General features: G+C 45.0%; 1 protein-coding gene across 2 annotated transcripts in view; it reads left to right on the top strand.

The window, feature by feature from the left end:
• Positions 1 to 16,383, top strand: part of LOC126124776 (NCK-interacting protein with SH3 domain-like) — a 109,923-nt gene that overhangs the window by 33,314 nt on the left and 60,226 nt on the right. The gene's annotated exons all lie outside the window — the stretch shown is intronic.

Raw genomic sequence — 16,383 nt, 5'->3', positions numbered from 1 at the left:
GATATGTTTCCCATTAACACCTAAGCCATAGGGAAGGGAGTTTTTGAAGTGGATGGGTCACAGCTTTCAAACTGAATGTTTGTTTTATATCTAAAAAGAAAGATGATGAGACTTACCAAACAAAAGCGCTGGCAGGTCGATAGACACACAAACAAACACAAACATACACACAAAATTCAAGCTTTCGCAACCAATGGTTGCCTCATCAGGAAAGAGGGAAGGAGAGGGAAAGACGAAGGGATTTGGGTTTTAAGGGAGAGGGTAAGGAGTCATTCCAATCCCGGGAGCAGAAAGACTTACCTTAGAGGGGAAAAAAGGACAGGTAAACACTCGCGCGCGCACATACACACACACACACACACACACACACACACACACACACACACACACACACACATCCATCCGCATATACACAGACACAAGCAGATATTTGTAAAGGCAAAGACTGACATCTCTGCCCAAACTCTTTGCCTTTACAAATGTCTGCTTGTGTCTGTGTATATGCGGATGGATGTGTGTGTGTGTGTGTGTGTGTGTGTGTGTGTGTGTGTGTGTGCGCGAGTGTTTACCTGTCCTTTTTTCCCCCTAAGGTAAGTCTTTCTGCTTCTGGGATTGGAATGACTCCTTACCCTCTCCCTTAAAACCCACATCCCTTCGTCTTTCCCTCTCCTTTGCTCTTTCCTGATGAGGCAACCGTGGGTTGCGAAAGCTTGAATTTTGTGTGTATGTTTGTGTTTGTTTGTGTGTCTATCGACCTGCCAGTGCTTTTGTTTGGTAAGTCTCATCATCTTTCTTTTTGGATATATTTTTCCCACGTGGAATGTTTCCCTCTATTATATTGAATGTTTGTTTTAATAGATTGAGATTTGGATGTGTGGATAAGGTGGAGATCAGTATCTAGGAAAGTGGCTTTGGATCTGGAAAGAGGCAGGTCAACTTGAATTGAGCAAAGGAGTTAAGCTGTTGCATGAAATGAGTCCAGACAACAAAAATGTCATCAATAAATTTGTAACAGGCCAGAGGGACCCAGCTTGTGGGGGTTGATGAATGCCTCTTCCATGTGACCCATGAAAAGTAGGCATTAAATGGGTGCATTGTGGTTCTCAAAGCAGTTTCTCCGATTTGAGTGTGCCCCTAAGGTGAAGAATGTAAGCATAAAGAAGATGTAGGCTATTTGTGACAATAAATAAGATTATGAAGGTGTGGAGGTAGTGTTCTAGATCTGAGAGGCTGTGCATGTATCTGAAATTCCTGTAACACTTAAAAAAGAGTGAGAAGAGTTACAGCTGGGAGAGTAGTTGGGATGGATTGCAGACATTCCAGGAAGTGGTTCGTGTCTTTTTATGTAGCATGGAAGGCTCTGCGTAGTGGGTTGAAAGAGCTAGTTTTCCTGGGCTGAGATGGATTCAGTGGAGGTTTTGGAGTCAGCTACTATGGGGTGCCCTGTATGGCTGTTATGGTCTATTTTGAGAAGTGGTTACTTGGTGGGGATGTGTGAATCTGGAGGGGTAAAGAGCTCTGTGGAAGCAGATGTGAGGGTGTATTGTGCTGAGCATTTTCTGCCCATCAGTCTGGATGGAAAGGACATGATCAGTTGGAATTGTTGTGTATATTGAGGAGTCCAAGAACTGACATATCTCCTCTGCCGCTTAGTCCTTACAGTAAAATGCCACGGCTTTGTTTGCAGGGATGTTGATGATAGAGCAGTCTACCTTCAGATCACTGATGGCTCGGGACTCTGCTTGAGTAACTTTTGGGGTTTCAGTGACTGTTTTTGGGCAGGATTGACAGGCAATGCTGAAAGTGTGGAATTCTGTAATGCCTGAAAAGAATTGATCTGGTATTGTTCTATACAGGGTTTGACGTTAACTTTCTTCATTATGAATTGGGATTTAGTGATGAAGTAGTATTTCTCATTGCATTTACAACTGAATGAAAGAAAATCTTCGGTGAGGATAGTGTGACTCAGTTTAGGTGGGGGACCTGGAGGCTAGACCTTTGGAAAGAATAGATTATGGCTATGATTGATATCAAGTGAGAGATTTGCTGAGACTGGGAGATTAAGTAAAGAGGTCAGACGTGGCTTATTGCTTAGACTCGTGGCATATGAGTGCCTGCTACATCACATGGACCATTTGCACCATCTTGCCCAATACTGAACTCACGAGATGGGAACTTGCCCTACAATATTTCTTAACTTTTCACCAGGATCTTCGACTTGACCTTTGTTAATGTACAATCCCCCTTCCTTTGATTATTTTTGTATATTCTTTTATGGATATTTTTCTTGTTTTGGTCCATTCTGCCTTCTCCGAAAATATGAAAAGCATAGAGCTTGCAATAGAAGAGATTTTTTCACAGTATTGAAGAAATGCTTGTAGCTCTTAAACTATGCGTTTTAGAGCCCAAGTTCACTATAATTTTTTTGCTTTGAATGGTCATTCTTGTCATAGTCCTAAATACTGACCTTTCATTCTGGGACATCCTATAGACCAGCCATTCTGACCCATAATTTTATAGTTTTCAGAAGTGAATTTTTATGTGTATTAAATTAAAGACTATTACATGTTGCTGATTGGAAACACAAGAAAAGCTTTGAAGTGCTCCAGGCAATTTTTTTTTAAAGAAAACTCTGGTGTGTGGTTATGCAGGAGACCTCTGCATCCGTACTCAGTTAGCACCCAAATCTGGAATGAAGTGTTGAGATTTAATTAGACAGTTTTTTTAACCAGTGGTTGTTCTCACCATTCCTATTCTCTAGTATCCTTTTTTTGGATTATTTGAATAGCCTATGGAAACTTTCTGTTTTCTGTTTCTAAAATAAGAACTAAACCAGTCATGTGCTGAACCACACATTCGATAAACACTTGTTGTTATCATTGTTGTTGTGGTCTTCAGTCCAGAGACTGGTTTGATTCAGCCCTCCTTGCTACTCTATCCTGCATGAGCTTCTTAATCTCCAAATAACTACTGCAACCTACATCTTTCTGAATCTGCTTCGTGTATTCATCTCTTGGTCTCCCTCTACGATTTTTACCCTCCATGCTGCCCTCCAGTACTAAATTGGTGACCCCTTGATGCCTCAGAATATGTCCTACCAACCAATCCCTCCTTCAATCAGTTGTGACACAAATTCCTCTTCTCCCCAATTCTGTTCAGTACCTCCTCATTAGTTATGCGATCTACCCATCTAATCTTCAGCATTCTTCTGTAATACTGCACTTAGAAAGCTTCTATTCTCTTCTTGTCTAAACTAGTTATTGTCCATGTTTCACTTCCGTACACGGCTACACTCCATACAAGTACTTTCAGAAAAGGCTTTCTGACACTTAAATGTGTGCTCAATGTTAACAAACTTCTCTTCTTCAGAAACGATTTTCTTGCCATTACCAGTTTACATTTTATATCCTCTCTACTTCAACCATCATCAGTTATTTTGCTCCACAAATAGCAATACTCGTCTACTACTTTGTGTTTCAAAAATGGTTCAAATGGCTCTGAACACTATGGGACTTAAACATCTGAAGTCATCAGTCCCCTAGAACTTAGAACTACTTAAACTTAACTAACCTAAGGACATCACACACATCCATGCCCGAGGCAGGATTCGAACTTGCGATCGTAGCGGTCGCATGGTTCCAGACTGAAGCGCCTAGAACCGCTCGCGGCTTTGTGTCTCATTTCCTAATCTAATTCCCTCAGCATCACCTGATTTAATGCAACTACATTTAATTATCCTCATTTTACTTTTGTTGATGTTCATCTTGTATCCTCCTCTCGAGACACTGTCCATTCCTTTCAACTGCTCTTCCAGGTCCTTTGCTGTCTCTGACAGAATTACAATGTCATCAGCAAACCTCAAAGTTTTTATTTCTTCTCCATGGATTTTAATTCCTATTCCGAATTTTTCTTTTGTTTCCTTTACTGCTTGCTTGAATAACATCGGGAATAAGCTACAACCCTGTCTCACTCCCTTCCCAACCACTGCTTCCCTTTCATGCCCCTCGACTCTTATAACTGCCATCTGGTTTCTGTACAAATTGTAATCTTCTATGGCTTGTTTCCCTGTCTCTCTCTTTTAAAAATATTAAATACTGATTTTATCTTATTATAAGATCTGTCAAATTCAGACAGGATGTGCACAGTCCAGGATTTTTTAGTTGTTATTAAAATGTTACAGTAACATTTATAATATGAAAGTATGAGGGTCATCCACAGAGTAAGGTCCATTTCTGTTTCTATCTGCAGCAGTGCTATGATCGCAGCTCCGAGCATGCGCGGCAGATACTCTGATTCAAGGAGAAGACATGTACACCATTTTCAGATCACTGCTGCCGATGTGTGCTTTGTAGTGCTCCTTTATAATGTCAGCCGTAATTGAAAATGCCACCACGTGTGAAATCGGATCTGTGATATGTTTTCTAAATACAAAGAAAGTTAAACAAAAGGAAATTCATCGGCAAATCTGCGAGGTTCACAGACAAAATGCGATGAGTGATTCAATGGTTAGAAGATGGGCCAGACTGTTCAATGAAGGATGTGATCAAGTGCACGATGAAGAACAAAGTGAACGCCTGTCTGTGGTTACTGATGAACTGGTTTACACAATTGAAGAGAAAATTAAGCACAACCATAAGTTTACACTTAGTGCCCTTGCTATGGAAGTTCCGCAAGTCTCACAATCACTAATTCATGAAATTGTTACTGAAAACCTAAAATTTTGAAAACTTTGCTCAAGTTGAGTACCCAAAAATCTTACTGAACACAAAAAAACAACGGATGGGCAGTGCACTTCACTTTTTGACATGCTACAGTGAAGAAGGCGAGGATTTTATTTCTGGGATAGTCATGGGGGTGAAACTTGGGTATTGTACGACACTCTGAAACAAAACGGCAATCAATGGAATGGAATGGAGGCACACTTCATCCCTAACAAAGGTTAAGCCTAAGCAAATCTTGACACCGCGAAAAAGTCATGTGCACTATTTCTTGGGACAGAAAAGGCATTTTGCTGATTGATTTCTTACCACAAGGCCAAACAATCAATGCGCATGGTTGCTGCGAGGCCATTAAGAAATTGCGTCGCATAATACAGAACAAGCACCGAGGATTACTGTCAAAAGGTGTTGTCTTTTTTTTTTTTTTTCCTCATGATAATGCCCGACCTCACATGGCAAATGTGACCAATCAACTCTCATGGGAATTTCACTGGGACGCATTTGATCATCCTCCATACAGCCCGGATCCTGCTCCTGTTGGCTTTCATCACTTCTTACACCTAAAATCTGTCCTTGGTGGTCAACACTTCAATGATGACAACGAGCTGAAAGAACATTTTACCACGTGGTTGAATACACAGGCAGCAACCTTCTACGAAGAAGGCATACAAAAACTTACGCCATGCTATGACAAGTGTCTACAAAATTTCAGAAGCTATGTAGAAAAGGAGCTTAACAGTTGTATATTTTTGTACAATACTTAGGAACCACAGTGTATCTAGTCTCTTGACTGCGCACAACACATGGCTACAAGACCACGCTGATTGTTGGTGCAGCATCTTATGTCTCACATTACTCCCGTCAGTATAATTAATCCTATACTTTCCAATTGATCTCTTTCCCTAAGTCAATCTCCTGTATTTTTATGTGCTATTTCCTGCAACTTTCCAGTGCCACACAATCTTATATCTCATCCCACGAACCCCACCCCACCCCCCACTCTTTCTCCATTCTATCCCAGTTCACACCCAATAATTCCACTTCATCCAGTCACATCTGTGGTCCCCCTTCTTCACACTTAACCATTCTCAGACCTGCTAGCCACAGTAATGTGTGTATTCTTCGCTTTGATCTTATGACGTCCCACCAATTTTAGTGAGTTTTTTCGCCTTTTATTATCCTCAACTCCCTCAGATTTCATCTTGTTTCCCCCTTTTGCTTCCTTTTCGTGAATTTTCACATGTATTTGGATGTAGTCACTGCATCTGCAGTGACGAGCAATCCCTCTTGAAGTATACCGATGGTCTCACTGAAGCCTTCACAAACCATAATTGTCCTCCCAACCTTGTACAAAAACAAGTCTCATGTGCCGTTTCTTTCCAGTTTCCACTACCTCCCAAAGTCACACAGTCTGGCTGCACAGGAGCATTCCCCTCGTAACTCAGTGCCACCCAAGACTGGAGCAACTGAATTACATTCTCTGCCAGGGTTTAGACAACCTCTCGTCATGCCCTGAAATGAGAAATGTCCTGCCCACTATTCTTCCCACCCCTCCCACAATGGTATTTCGCCGTCCACCGAACCAACACAATACACTCATCCATTCTTACACAAGCCCTGCTCCGAACCCCTTCCCTCATGGCCCATACCCTGTAACAGATAAAGATGCAAGACCTGTCCCATACATCATCCCACCACCGCCTACTCCATTCAGGTCACGAACATCACCTATACCATCAAAGGCAGGGCTACCTGTGAAATAAGTCATGTGATCTACAAGCTAAGGTGCAGCCACTGTGCTGCAGTCTATGTGGGCATGACAAGCAACAAGCTGTCTGTTTGCATGAATGGCCACCGACAAGCTTTGGCCAAGAAACAAGTTGACACCCTGTTGCTGAACACTCTCTCAAACATGACATTGTTCATTTCAGTGACTGCTTCACAGCCTGTGCCTCTTACAGCAGCTACTGGAACAGTACCAATATGAGATTTTGCATCCATCTCAAGGAGCCCTTTCATCTGTTGTCCCCCCTTGGTAGCTAAGTGGTCAGCACAACGGAATGTCATACCTAATGGCCCAGGTTTGATTCGCGGCTGGGTCGGAGATTTCTCTCCGCTCAGGAAGTGGGTGTTATGTTGTCCTTACCATCATCATTTCACCCCATCAACCCGCAAGTCGCTGAAGTGGCATCACCTCGAAAGACTTGCACCAGGCGAACGGTCTACCCGATGGGAGGCCCTAGGCACACGGCATTTCCATTTCCATATCTCTGTTCTCTAATTTTACTGCTAAGTTAACCCGAAGCCTGCCATGACTTCACAGAACCTCCACAAAATCCACATTTCTGTGCTCAGTAACTGTTCTTATTTTGTAGAGATCACCCCTAATGCCGTGTTTTGTGTTTCTAGGTGGGATATATCCAGCTGTCCCAACCATCTTCACAAAACTTGTGACCTAATCATTCCTGTAGGTGCTGATACACACCCATCGCATGATGCTACTTCGCAGCTAACCTTTTCTTTTCTTTTCTTGTTCTGTAAGTTTACTGACATTATTCCGTTGAACTCTGCATTCCTTTACAGCAATATGAGGCCCTTTATAATTATGGTAGCAAGTGAAATGCATTGCTTAACTGAATTTGCTAACAAAATTTTCTCATGTCTGCCCTTTGCTTGCAACCTCTTTCAAGCAACTCTTATCTTCTACTCTTCAAAGTGTTCACAAATTGTATGTTTTCTGACTCTGTCTGAAGGGCACAAATCTTTGCCTGCTCTTCCTTGATTTTCCGATATTTCTGCCATAATCTGCAGTTCCATGGAAGAGCCTCATTGAGCACCCCATTCTCTTTGTCACTACACTCACCCCAGTGCAACCATAACTTCCAATTTTCACATAAAATTCCCTGTTAAACTAAACTGCAGCAACATACGCACTTGTCACACATGGCTAACGATTTTATTAAGCTCCAACAAATGATACAATGGAAGAAAAATAGCAGACATAATGAAATATAAATTTGTTAGTCTTTTTGTATGATTGTCAAATGTAAAATTAGGGCCTCCAATCACGACTAGAAGCACAAAAATAAAAATGCACTTTAGAGACTGTTTTACCTTACACAATCAACCCTAACATGTTTGTTAATATAACCGTTTACACTCCATCGTCATCTGCCGTTACCAGGGCAGACATGATGCAACTTATTGCTCAGCTACCTGCACCATTTTTGTTAACTGGAGACTTCAATGCCCACCATCCCCTTTGGGGCTCTCCAGCATCCTGCCCGAGGGGCTCCTTGTTAGCAGACCTTTTCAACCAGCTCAATCTTGTCTGCCTCAATACTGGCGCCCCTACTTTTCTTTCGGACACATCTCACACCTATTCCCATTTAGACCTCTCTATATGTACTCCCCAACTTGCACACCGGTTTGAGTGGTATGCACTTTCTGATACATATTCGAGCGACCACTTCCCATGTGTTATCCATCTCCTGCAGCATACCCCCTCTCCATGCTCCTCTAGTTGGACCATCTCCAAGGCAGACTGGGGGCTCTTCTCTTCCAGGGCGACCTTTCAGGATCAAACCTTCACAAGCTGTGATCGTCAGGTCGCACACCTCACGGAAGTCATTCTCGCTGCTGCTGAATATTCCATCCCTCACCCTACTTCTTCTCCATGTCGCGTACCGGTCCCCTGGTGGACCGCAGCATGTAGAGACGCTTTACGTGCTCGTCGACATGCTTTACGCACATTTAAACGCCACCCTACAGTGGCGAATTGTATCAATTATAAACGATTACGTGCTCAGTGTCGTCGTATTATCAAAGAAAGCAAGAAAGCCAGCTGGGCTGCTTTCACAAGCACCTTCAACAGTTTTACTCCTTCTTCTGTTGTCTGGGGTAGCCTGCGCCGGCTATCTGGCACTAAGGTCCACTCACCAGTTTCTGGCTTGAAGGTCGCAAATAACGTCCTTGTGGCCCCTGAGGCTGTCTCCAATGCCTTCGGCCGCTTTTTCGCAGAGGTTTCGAGCTCCGCTCATTACCACCCTGCCTTCCTCCCCCGCAAACAGGCAGAGGAGGCTAGGCCACCTAACTTCCGCTCCTCGAATTGTGAAAGTTATAATGCCCCATTCACCATGCGGGAACTCGAAAATGCACTTGGCCGATCACGGTCCTCCGCTCCAGGGCCTGATTCTATTCATATTCAAATGCTGAAGAACCTTTCTCCTGTGGGTAAAGGTTTTCTTCTTCGTACATACAATCGCATCTGGATTGAGGGACATGTTCCCGCATGCTGGCGCGAGTCTATTGTTGTCCCGATTCCTAAGCCGGGGAAGGACAAGCACTTGCCTTCCAGTTATCGACCTATCTTGCTTACCAGCTGTGTCTGTAAAGTGATGGAGCGAATGGTTAACTCTCGATTGGTTTGGCTGCTCGAGTCTCGACACCTACTTACCAATGTACAATGTGGATTTCGTAGGCGCCGCTCTGCTGTTGACCATCTGGTTACCTTGTCGACCTTCATTATGAATAACTTCTTGCGGAAGCGCCCGACCGCGGCTGTGTTCTTTGATTTGGAGAAGGCTTACGACACCTGTTGGAGGGCGGGCATTCTCCGCACCATGCATACATGGGGCCTTCGCGGTCGCCACCCTCTTTTTATTCGTTCCTTTTTAATGGATCGACAGTTCAGGGTACGTGTGGGTTCTGTCCTGTCCGACACCTTTCGCCAGGAGAATGGGGTGCCACAGGGCTCAGTTTTGAGCGTCGCTCTCTTCGCCAACGCGATCAATCCAATAATGGATTGCCTCCCAGCTGATGTATCAGGCTCCCTTTTTGTGGACGATTTTACCATCTATTGCAGCGCGCAGTGTACACGTGTCCTGGAGCGCTGTCTTCAGCGTTCTCTTGACCGTCTTTACTCCTGGAGTGTCGCCAATGGCTTCGTTTTTCTGCCGAGAAGACGGTCTGTATTAACTTCTGGCACTACAAAGAGTTTCTCCCACCGTCCTTACGACTCGGTTCCGTTGCTCTCCCAATCGTGGAGACAACCAAATTTTTAGGCCTTACATTTGACAGGAAACTTAGCTGGTCTCCACATGTGTCATATTTGGCCGCCCGTTGTACCCGTTCTTTAAATGTCCTCCATGTTCTCAGTGGTATGTCGTGGGGAGCGGATCGAACCATCCTACTTCGTCTATATCGGTCGATCGTCCGCTCCAAGCTGGATTATGGGAGCTTCGTATACTCCTCTGCACGGCCATCCATCTTACGCCGCCTCAACTCCATACAACATCGGGGTTTACGACTTGCGATCGGAGCATTTTATACTAGTCCCGTAGAGAGTCTTCATGCTGACGCTGGCGAATTGCCACTCACCTACCGGCGCAATATACTGCTTTGTAGGTATGCCTGTCGGCTACTGTCAATGCCCGACCATCCATCTTATCGTTCCTTTTTTGACGACTCTCTCGACAGTCAATACGGGTTGTATGTCTCTGACCTGCTACCCCCTGGAGTTCGCTTTCGTCGCCTCCTTCAACACCTTAATTTTTCACTCCCTGCAACCTTTCGAGTGGGCGAGAGCCACACGCCACCTTGGCTCCAGGCTCAGGTCCGCGTTCACCTTGACCTCAGCTCGCTCCCAAAAGAGGTTACCCCCGGTTCGGTCTACCACTCCCGTTTTTTGGAACTTCGTTCGAAGTTCAACAACATGACTTTCATTTATACAGATGGCTCTAAGACCAATGACGGGGTCGGGTGTTCCTTTATTGTCGGGGCACAAAGTTTCAAATACCGGCTCCATGGCCATTGTTCGGTCTTCACAGCTGAGCTCTTTGCCCTCTACCAGGCTGTTCTTTACATCTGCCGCCACCGACATTCTGCTTATGTCATCTGCTCCGATTCCCTGAGCGCCATCCAGAGCCTCAGTGATCCGTACCCGGTTCGCCCTTTCGTACATCGGATCCAACGCTCTCTTCAGCAGTTGGTGGACGTCGGTTCTCCGGTTAGCTTTATGTGGGTTCCTGGCCATGTCGGTGTCCCTGGGAACGAAGCTGCAGATGCCGCGGCCAAGGCTGCGGTCCTCCAGCCTCGGACAGCTTCTTGTTGTGTCTCTTCGTCCGATTTTAGCAGGGTCATTTGTCGGCGCATTTTATCGCTGTGGCATGCCGATTGGGCTGCACTTACAGACAACAAGCTTCGGGCCTTAAAACCTCTTCCCGTGGCTTGGACGTCCTCCTCACGCCCTTCTCGGCGGGAGGAGGTAGTTTTGGCCCGGTTAAGAATTGGACACTGCCGGTTCAGCCATCGCCATCTGCTGACGGCTGCGCCGGCGCCGTTCTGCCCATGTGGGCATTTGCTGACGGTTCGACACATTTTAATGTCCTGTCCAGATTTTAACACACTGCGCCTAGATCTTAACCTGCCAAGTACTTTCAATGCCATTTTAGCGGATGACCCATGAGCAGCTGCTCGTGTTCTTCGTTTTATCAATTTGACAAACCTCTCTAAGGACATTTGATGATGCTGTTTTTTAATCCTATGCCTGTCAGTCTGTCTTTTAGCGTGTTTTCCCTTTTAGTTGTTGTTGTCAACTTGTGCCTCGCGGTGCATACTTAGAGTAGTCAGGGCGCTAAAGACCATTGACGTTGTGCGCCCTAAAACCACAAAAAAAAAAAAAAAAAAAAAAAAAAAAAAAAAAAAAAAAAAAAAAAAAAACAGTACTTTCCTAAAATTGATGTGTCTGAAGCAGATCTCCGGGCTCTTGTGGACAGCAAGTCTTGGCGAGTTCTGGTTTTGAATACTCCTTTTAGTATCTGTCAGTATTTGCACCTTCCTTTTCATGTGGCTAGCACCCCTGCTATTTTACAATGACTTTAGAACAATTGACTATGCCTTTTCGGTTTACATTAATTATCTGGATGATAGCGTTGTTTTGGGCTCCTCCACAGCTGATCACCTGAAAAATTTGCACTCTTTGTTTTCTGTCCAACAGCCCTCAGGCTTAAGGTGTAACCTCATGAAATATTTCTTTTTTTTCCAACCTTCTATCATTTATTTGGGATTAGAGGTCTCGTGGGATGGTGTTTGCCCTCTACTAGACCACATCTCTGCTGTTAAATTTGTGTCTTGCTCCTCATCCACAAAGGAGCTTCAGATCTTCCCAGGGAAGATAGCCTCCTACCATAAATTCCTGCTGGGGGCAGCCACATTGGGCCACTCATTACACACCTTGTTACACAACAATGTACTTTTTAGCTGGAGCCCAGATTGTGAATTTATTTTTCAAATGTTGAAATCCAAACTACTCTTGGCCCCTTGTTTAGCTACACTCTCTGCACCAACACATTGTCTTTGTGACTGACACCTATGTTTCTCTTGCATGGTTGCAGGTATTACCTTATTTCTGACAATAAACCATTTGTTTCATTGTTTAACCCTCATACTTTCTTGCCTTACAAGGCAGCACACCACCTACAGCACTGGGTGGTGTTCTTGTCTCACGAAAATTACAAAATCCATTTTTGACTTATGTCTAAACATGCCAATGCAGACACATTGTCCCACCTTCCTATGGGTCCTGATCACAACTTCTATCATGAAGAATTTCTTTGCTTCCATCTCGATATTGAAATGCAGGCTGTGGTCGAGTGTTTCCCAGTTACGAGCTTGTGCATAGCAGCTGCTGTTGACACCAGACTGGTTCTCCACCAGGTGGTTCGGTTTGTTCAACAGGGCTGGCCAGAGAAACTGCAGGGTTGGGCTTGAGACTCCTTACAGTATCGTCTCTCTGTTTTTGTTGGTGTTTCACTGTCGCCTACGGAAGACCTCTCTCCCAGGGTCAGCATTCCCACAACATAATGGTACGAGGTTCTACGTCTTCTCCATCAGGACCATTGGGGAGTTTCATGCACTAAACTTTCAGCTAGGAGGCATGTTTTTTGGCAAGGAGTTGATGGCAAAATTGTCTGTTTTGTTGTTGTTGTTTATGAGCAATGTGCCAGACAATGGGCAGCTACTAGGGCATAGGGCATCTGTCCCACTGGTCGACTCACTGCCAGTTGTGGAAATTCCTATTAGCTCTTGGTTGTGGATACATTTTCGTGGTTCTTATGCTTTAGGGGTGTTTGTTCTTATTGAGGGGTTGCTGTCTACTTTAGTTTCTAACAATGGGCCCCAGTTTGTTTCTCTCGCTTTTCAATTGCTTCGTTTCCATCATAGCATTCATCTTGTTATGGCTGCACCATTCCATTCTCAATGAAATGGCAAAGCAGAATGATCAGAGTGTACATTTAAGTCCCAAACGAAGTAGTTTATTGTGTATTCTTTGCCGAATGATGCCCTTCTCTGTTTGCTGAGCACCTGTTGCTTCACGCCTATGGGGGAGCAGAGCGCAGCTGAGTTGCTTCATGGCCGGCAGCCACTCGTGCTCCTTCACCTGCTGTGGCCTGTACCGCACCTTTTGCGGTCAGGTTAATTTGGCTGCTTCGTGTCAGGATCATCGGTGTGGGTGCAAGAGTTGGGTCAACGGCCCAAGTGATTATCGGCCACTGTTGCCTGCCACTGGGGACACCATCTCTATGACGTCCATATGGCTGATGGTTGGTGGCACATGGCTTTGATCAGCTGCACCCCTGCTTGCACTGGAAGCTACAGATTCATGGGTTGCGGCCCTGTCACCACTGCCTGTCCCACTGCCCTCTGCCTTGAGCCCATTGTCCCTACTGTGGAGGTGCCCCCATCCCATTGGCTCCATCTCTTTGTGTGGTGCCTTGAGGTTCCAGCTTCCTGGCTCAGGGTGCCAGTCCATCTCCGCCCTCAGGTCCGTTGGCGCCGCCTGCTGCTCCAGTCAGACCGCCTCTGCCGACCCTCCCACCATCACCACCTCAGCCCTCATCACTAGTGGTCCAGCTCCATCTTCTCCACACTGGGACCTGCCTGCTGATGATGACCTCAAGGTGGCGATGGCACCCTCCCCTCCAGTGCTGTCATCGACCACCGAGCAGGTCCACTGCCCTTGTGCGTGCTCGTGCCCCTCTGTATTCCGACCCTATGCTCTGGTGCCTACCTGGCACATTGTCCTGGCCCCTCTGTCGGCACCAGTTACTGCCACTACAGATCCGATGGATGTGTCTCTTGTTAGGGTACTGGCACCTCCTCCTGTCACCTGGGCTGTCACTATGCACGAGAGAAAGTGCGCTGTTTCCTCTTATTAGTGCATATGAATGTGAGTGTGCCGAGTGTGCTATCACTGCATGCGTGCATGTATGTGAATCATCTGCCAGCTGTATCAGTGCGGCCCAGCTGCTGGACGCCACCTGTCAGAGGCATGCTCACAGCACGGTTTCCACTGCACTGCCTGTATATGTGCAGAGCAGTGTGACTAACCCACTCCATGTTCATTCAGTTGCACTGCTAACATCAGAAGTTCCATGTCTTGTGACGTGTGGATTCACAAGAGGCTTTTCTGTTATTGTTCAGAGGCTTATGAATTAAGCCATATTTATGTTACTGGGATCCGTTTCCTTTATTACTTGGTTACTACAAATTCATTCACAAGGCTGCTGTGGATCTAGCCTTGGTGGTAAAGCAGCACAGGGAGCCACCTGATGGGTGGCACACTGTGGAAGGGCTGCAACAACCTGCCCTGTTTCCCCATCAATGTCTGGCCAAACAGTATGTCTGCATGGTGACACTTTTGTAAGTGACACACCCCTTTGATCCACATGTAATAAATACACAACCTTACACTGAAGGACAGACATGACTACAGCCCGTGGACTGGTGTCATTTGTAGCTACCAGCAGCGCCCCATCCCAAAGAGAAAGATATTGTAATGCAAAATAGTTTCTCAAAAGATCAGAAGCCATGCCCCGAGGTTTGTACAGTCAGCTGTGTTACAGAAAAGAAACAGCTTTGCTTAAGACACAATGCAGGGCTACTGTAGCTGCAGTTTTAGTGCTAGTAATAGGAAACCATTGACAACATTTTGAGTTTCTATGTCTAAATGAAAACAAAGTAATTCCTCTTTATCAAATTTGGGATCTGGACCAATAGGAAAATGCAATAAGGCATCAGCATTTGCATGTTGCGCTGTAGTTCGAAAATGTATCTCATAATTGTATCGTGGCAGGAAAAGAGCCAATTGCTGTAAGCGACTTGTGGCTTTGTCTGACAAGGATGCTGAAGGGTTTAAAAGAGGCACCAGTGGTTTGTGATCAGTGATCAGGTGAAACTTAGACCTATGTAGAAAAACATTAAACTTTTTGGAGCATACTTGATCACCAAAGCCTCTTTCTCTTGCTGAGAATAATGCTGTTGTGCTGAATTTAAGGACTTAGAGGCATATGCAATGGGGCATTTGGAATTGGCCACATGCTTATGAGCAAGGACAGTGCCAAGGCCAAACAGAGATGTCTGTCATCAACACAAGGTGCTGGCCCGGCTGAAAAGTGACCAAACTAGGGACTGACTGCAGCTTAGGTTTCAACTACTGAATGCCCGGTCACAAGCCAGGGATCAGTTGGAAACAATCATCTTTTCATAACAGTGCATGGAGTGGTTGTGTCACAGTAGCAGCATCCAGTATGAATTAGTGGTAGTAGGCAATTTTGTCTAAAAATGCTAGTAATTCCGTGATGGACATGAGGGGTGGCAACAAGGTAATAGCTTCAATATGCTGGCACAATGGTTTAATGCCGGTGTGCGACACTTCGAAACCCAAATAAATAATGGATGGTTGAAAAATCTGTATCTTCTCCAAATTGAACTTTAGCCCTACAGACCGTAAAACAGAAAATAGACCACGGAGATTCTGCAGATTTTCATCTGTAGAGGCACGAGACACTTTTATGCCATCTAAATAGTTTATGCAGCTTGGAAATGACACAAAAATTTGCTCTAAAAGGTGTTGAAAAATAGGTAGTGTTCTTGCCACACCAAAAGGCAAATTCTGGTATTGATAAAATCCAAATGGGATGATGATGACTAGAAAGCATTTAGATTCCTCGTCAAGTGGCAGCTGAAAATATGCTTGTGCCAAATAAATCTTCGAAAAATAACACCCCCCACCCCAACAATTTTACTAACAGCTTGTCAGGGCGCAACAAAGGATAGGTATCAGTGATTGACTGTGCATTAATAGACTTTTAAAAAACACCACAGAGGTGTAATTTGCCTGCAGGTTTTGTGCCTACCTCGAATGTTGCTGACTGTTCACTGCAAGAAGGAGGTTGAATAACATCAAGGTATTGAAGACAATCTAATTGTGCCTTTACTTGACTCTGTAAAGTATCCTGGAACAAAAGGGGCATGTGGACTGTTTCATTGTAATATGAGCCTTAAAATTTTGTTGAGCACCCCAGTCCTGGAGAAAATATAGAGGAAAATTCAGCACAGAGAGCATCTAACTGTTGATACGGAACTTGATCAGAAACCAAATGCACTTCATCAGCAATGGAGAATTCAAATAGTTCAAAAAGTTTCCAGAATGAGATACTCACTCTCCAGCGGAGTGTGTGCTGATATGAAACTGCCTGGCAGATTAAAACTGTGTGCCCAGCCGAGACTCGAACTCGGGACCTTTGCCTTTCGCGGGCAGGTGCTCTACCATCTGAGCTACCGAAGCACGACTCACGCCCGGTACTCACAGCTTTACTTCTGC

The sequence above is a fragment of the Schistocerca cancellata genome, unplaced genomic scaffold (genome assembly GCF_023864275.1).
Source record: "Schistocerca cancellata isolate TAMUIC-IGC-003103 unplaced genomic scaffold, iqSchCanc2.1 HiC_scaffold_426, whole genome shotgun sequence".
NCBI lineage: Eukaryota > Metazoa > Arthropoda > Insecta > Orthoptera > Acrididae > Schistocerca > Schistocerca cancellata.
This window is presented reverse-complemented; position numbering and strand designations above follow the sequence as displayed.